Source organism: Triturus cristatus, chromosome 12 (genome assembly GCF_964204655.1).
Source record: "Triturus cristatus chromosome 12, aTriCri1.1, whole genome shotgun sequence".
NCBI classification, from domain to species: Eukaryota; Metazoa; Chordata; class Amphibia; order Caudata; family Salamandridae; genus Triturus; species Triturus cristatus.
In genome coordinates this window covers 726,862,836-726,868,835 of record NC_140595.1, presented here as the reverse complement: position 1 = coordinate 726,868,835, position 6,000 = coordinate 726,862,836, and the positions used below count along the sequence as shown (strand labels likewise).

The window sequence follows — 6,000 nt, the reverse complement described above, 5'->3', positions numbered from 1 at the left end:
GGGCTCCTAGGCTCAGTACTGGGACATCTCTCTAAAACAGGTAAACAATTACGTTTTCACAGTTGGTACGATTTTTAAAGAATATTTGTAAGTTTCATAAATCGACACTTAGAAAATTTTCAGCAAAAAGCAGGCAATGATATCCCATGGAAGGAAATTCGAGTTACTGGTAAGTACGGTTAAAATTACTTTTCAGGGTCAGTACTGAGCTCCAAGATGCAGCACTGAGGTCTCTCCTGATAACAGGTGAGTAAATCAGAATTCGTTGTTCGGCTGATTTTAGATGAATATTTTAAAGTTCCAAAACTCCACACCACTTAGAAGAATTTCCAAGTGAAACAACGAAATTTTAGCCTATGGAAGAAAAGTGAGTTATCGGCTTTTAGGTAAGTACTCGACTGGCAGAGTTATGGTTCTGGGCATAGACTCAGGGGTCTCCCAGGGGAGTCCCAGCCTACTTGCCAAGCCTTAAACTCCCCTTTTATTACATATAATTTACACCTAAGGTAGGCCCTAGGTAGTCCTAGGTGCATGATGCTATGTAAGTAAAAAATAAGATATGTACTTTGGTGGTTCGCGTGTCCTGTAAGTACCAAACAGTCTATTTCATTTTTCTCTACTGTGAGGTCTACCCCTCTCATAGGTTAGCTCTGTGTATTCCCCTAAACTTTTTATTTGGTAATTCCATATCGGAGAGGAGTAGCTTTATTTATTTATTGAAAATCCTACTTACTGGTGAGGTTGGATTTAACTTTACTATTTTAGAAATGCCACTTTTAGAGAGTGAACATTTCTCTGCACTTACTGCTCTATTTGCCTGAAACCTGGCCCCAATACACGTCTGGATTGGGCTGGGTGACAGCAAAATTTGTGCCTTACCTCTAGAGAGCCACAACACAGGTCACTCAACTGCACCTGGGGGGTGAGCTCCGCTCCCCCTCCACCCCCAATAGGTTCAAGAACGATAATTTATGTAAGTAAATACATTATAGCTACATCTTATAATCATGCGAGTTTAAATCATTTGTTGTTAGATGGTTTAAATATTTGAAAGGATCTGTTTTTAATAGACATTTTACAAAAACCACTGGTACATTTGCTAATTCTGTAAAATTAACACCCAACTGCCGTGACATTGCCAACCACAGTGCCGTGACTCGGATTCAAACCGAGGTTGCTGCGGCCACAACGCAGAGTACTAACCACTATACGATCACGGCGAGCTACTTGGGCTCAACGACATACAGTGACATGGAGAATTTATAATTCGGAACACTCAGGGCTGTTCCTGTGATAGGCTGGATGTATTCATTGCTTCCTCATTCCTCATTCAGAGGCTGCGTCTCCTCAGTGGTTGATAGGCTGAAACCGTTTCCTGGCCGCCTGCTTGTGAAATGCCAGGAGTCAAAGATCACACATTACACTTGCGGACCTGTGATGGGACACCAATGCAGAGAAACCCACCTGGCACAGACCTTCTATTCTGTCTATTAGACCTGCATCTTCCCTGCACCTTTCAAGCCATTTGTATGTGAAGCAAGAAAGAGTTAGAGAGTGATCCATCTACACTTTTATAGGGAGGATGTCGCCGTGAGCTCCTCCCAGCTAATCACACGAACAGCAGAAAAGCAAGATAAATACACAGTTGAGGGGTGGGCTGCATGGTTATGTTTTTGAGTAAATATTGAAACTGACCTCAGTGGCTCATTAGCAGAGCTGCGGCTAATGACTGGTGCCAAATCATGATGAAGCAAGCACCATGGCTCGTAGGGGACCCACAACACGCTTTTCTTAGCTCACTGAATTAAGGTATAAACTTCCGCCGTGTGTGAGTGGTAAAGGCTTGTTAATATGGTTCCTTTTCCAATTCAAGTCTGACAACAAGAGGCAGGAACCACGTGGCTTCGGAAGCTCAGGAAAGTAGCCACCAACCACAGAGAAAGAGAGAACTGGCAGTATGAGAGGTGGAGAAAACAGAAGCGGGAGCAAGGAGCTCAAATGAGATTGATGGCGTTTAAATAGAGCGCGTAAAGGAACAGTTACACAGCTAAGAAATGGGAAAGACAGACTAGGGAAAAAAACACAGAAAGAGCCTGTAGATGAAATTCTCTTCCTGGGACAGCAGGTTAAGAGAAATTACACATGGGGAGGTTAAGCATGTAACACGGGGGAGAATAAAAAAGAAAATGCAGTTTTATGAAGTGTGTTTGCCAATCCAGCCAGCACTTTTGTTCTATTTCTCTCTTTGCGTCTTTTATTGGTAAAGTAACTTTCAAGTGCATGCGCAGGTATGAATGAGAGAGCAACGGTATAATAATTTGAAGCGTTTACACCAGTGCTAAAGTAGGAATGAGGTGTAGCAAAGACATGAAAGAGGTAGCGATAACAAATATGTGGAGAGGCAATAGTGACACAAAAATAAGCCACCTATTTATAAAACTGAAATGGAAGAAATACTAAAGGTTAACTTCTGAAATTGTAGCCGATAATAAAAAGATTCTCGTTGTTGTCAGGATTCGAACCTGCGCGGGGATACCCCAATGGATTTCTAGTCCATCGCCTTAACCACTCGGCCACAACAACTTGCTGTAAGCTGCCTACAAATATTTTGTTTGAAAGTTTTGAAGTTTTCCCACATCAAAGTACTGATATTCTGCAATGCGCTTTTTAAAAACAATGTTTTTTTCATCATGCACGTTCTGTCCTAAAAACAAAAATTGCATGAGTATATCTCTGGATCTGTAAAAGGATACGCTTGCATTCAAACTCTCTTGTGGCACTCAAGTTTTTTGGACCCTGTTGCACTCTGTTTTTGCGCTGCTTTTAGTCTACGACCCATATTACAGAAGTCAACCATCTCTGAGTATTTGGGACTCCTTTGTAAGTGCCTTATCTTTAATCCTTGAATAGCTCTATAATAAAGGGGTCTGTCAAAGATTGCTTGAATGGAAGATAAAAGAAGGCCCACTTGTCTCACCAAATGCAGTAGAGAAACCTGATGTTTTACTCATGTTATCCTTAGTTCAGTTTTTGTTAGACCTGGCATCCTTAAGGTGGCCTACCAGCAACCTTTTTGCTTTTCACCTCACGTTTTGCTGTATCTTTATGTTGGCCTTAGGACTCTAATCACTTTATCACTACTGTGAGAAAGTGGCTCTGTATATACTGTTCCCAAATAAGGTCAGTGTGCACAGAGTCCCCAGTCCCCAGAGGTTTGGCAGAGGCTAAAGTTAGATATAACCTTACTCTCTAAAGTGGAAGCTTGCCGAGCAGTAAGGCAGTATCAGAGTACAGTGTAAAACATTTGTTGTACACACTCAGTCAGCAAATGGTCTCACACACTCAAGAACTGAACTCTAGGCCATTGGTTTGCATACAAAAGATATTGTTGTTTTATTTTAGAACCAACAATAGGTATCAAAATATAATTTCTCAGAATGAGATGCTTTAGTTAAATACTTTGCAATAGGCAATTGACTTTTGCAGGTCATAGTTACAGTTTATTGCAATAGGCAACACAATTTGAATCACAATAATACATTGAGCTCAATGGGAATTTTAAGTTATATGCAATTAATTACTTTCAGGATTACTTTTCTAAATCCAGGACTGGATCCTAGATTCAGTCCTGGGACAGTTCTTGGAAACAAGTGAGTAAATTCGTTTTAGTTACTGTTGTGATTTTTAAGCAATATTTTGCTATTTTAAAAGTTGACACTTCGAAACTTTTGCTGATCAAATTACCAATGTTATCCTATGGAAGGAAATTCACTTAGCAGGTAAGTGGGGTTATGGTTACTTTTTCTAGGTCAGTGTTGGATCCTAGATCCAGCACTACTGTACCACCTGTAAGCAGTTGAGAAACTGCGTTTAAGTTATACAGGCGATTTTTAAGGAATATTTACATGTTTGCATAATCGACACTTAGAAGAAATTTCACAGAAAAACAGTCAATGGTTTCCTATGGAAGAAAATTCAAGTTACGGGTAAAGTACGTTCTTGTTACTTTTGTAATCCAGTGCTGGGCTCCTAGGCTCAGTACTGGGACATCTATCTAAAACAGGTAAACAATTACGTTTTCACAGTTGGTACGATTTTTAAAGAATATTTGTAAGTTTCAAAAATCGACACTTAGAAAATTTTCAGCAAAAAGCAGGCAATGATATCCCATGGAAGGAAATTCGAGTTACTGGTAAGTACGGTTAAAATTACGTTTCAGGGTCAGTACTGAGCTCCAAGATGCAGCACTGAGGTTTCTCCTGATAACAGGTGAGTAAATCAGAATTCGTTGTTCGGCTGATTTTAGATGAATATTTTAAAGTTCCAAAACTCCACACCACTTAGAAGAATTTCCAAGTGAAACCACTCAATGTTAGCCTATGGAAGAAAAGTGAGTTATCGGCTTTTAGGTAAGTACTCGACTGGCAGAGTTATGGTTCTGGGCATAGACTCAGGGGTCTCCCAGGGGAGTCCCAGCCTACTTGCCAAGCCTTAAACTCCCCTTTTATTACATATAATTTACACCTAAGGTAGGCCCTAGGTAGTCCTAGGTGCATGATGCTATGTAAGTAAAAAATAAGATATGTACTTTGGTGGTTCGCGTGTCCTGTAAGTACCAAACAGTCTATTTCATTTTTCACTACTGTGAGGTCTACCCCTCTCATAGGTTAGCTCTGTGTATTCCCCTATACTTTTTATTTGGTAATTCCATATCGGAGAGCAGTAGCTTTATTTATTTATTGAAAATCCTACTTACTGGTGAGGTTGGATTTAACTTTACTATTTTAGAAATGCCACTTTTAGAGAGTGAACATTTCTCTGCACTTACTGCTCTATTTGCCTGAAACCTGGCCCCAATACACGTGTGGATTGGGCTGGGTGACAGCAAAATTTGTGCCTTACCTCTAGAGAGCCACAACACAGGTCACTCAACTGCACCTGGGGGGTGAGCTCCGCTCCCCCTCCACCCCCAATAGGTTCAAGAACGATAATTTATGTAAGTAAATACATTATAGCTACATCTTATAATCATGCGAGTTTAAATCATTTGTTGTTAGATGGTTTAAATATTTGAAAGGATCTGTTTTTAATAGACATTTTACAAAAACCACTGGTACATTTGCTAATTCTGTAAAATTAACACCCAACTGCCGTGACATTGCCAACCACAGTGCCGTGACTCGGATTCAAACCGAGGTTGCTGCGGCCACAACGCAGAGTACTAACCACTATACGATCACGGCGAGCTACTTGAGCTCAACGACATACAATGACATGGAGAATTTATAATTCGGAACACTCAGGGCTGTTCCTGTGATAGGCTGGATGTATTCATTGCTTCCTCATTCCTCATTCAGAGGCTGCGTCTCCTCAGTGGTTGATAGGCTGAAACCGTTTCCTGGCCGCCTGCTTGTGAAATGCCAGGAGTCAAAGATCACACATTACACTTGCGGACCTGTGATGGGACACCAATGCAGAGAAACCCACCTGGCACAGACCTTCTATTCTGTCTATTAGACCTGCATCTTCCCTGCACCTTTCAAGCCATTTGTATGTGAAGCAAGAAAGAGTTAGAGAGTGATCCATCTACACTTTTATAGGGAGGATGTCGCCGTGAGCTCCTCCCAGCTAATCACACGAACAGCAGAAAAGCAAGATAAATACACAGTTGAGGGGTGGGCTGCATGGTTATGTTTTTGAGTAAATATTGAAACTGACCTCAGTGGCTCATTAGCAGAGCTGCGGCTAATGACTGGTGCCAAATCATGATGAAGCAAGCACCATGGCTCGTAGGGGACCCACAACACGCTTTTCTTAGCTCACTGAATTAAGGTATAAACTTCCGCCGTGTGTGAGTGGTAAAGGCTTGTTAATATGGTTCCTTTTCCAATTCAAGTCTGACAACAAGAGGCAGGAACCACGTGGCTTCGGAAGCTCAGGAAAGTAGCCACCAACCACAGAGAAAGAGAGAACTGGCAGTATGAGAGGTGGAGAAAACAG

At 41.3% G+C, this 6,000-nt stretch overlaps 1 non-coding gene across 1 annotated transcript; it reads right to left on the bottom strand.

The window, feature by feature from the left end:
- Nucleotides 1-2,501: 2,501 nt before the first annotated feature.
- On the bottom strand, nucleotides 2,502-2,583 carry TRNAS-AGA (transfer RNA serine (anticodon AGA)). The gene has a single exon. It is a non-coding gene; the product is annotated as a tRNA-Ser (tRNA).
- Between the last annotated feature and the right edge of the window lie 3,417 nt (nucleotides 2,584-6,000).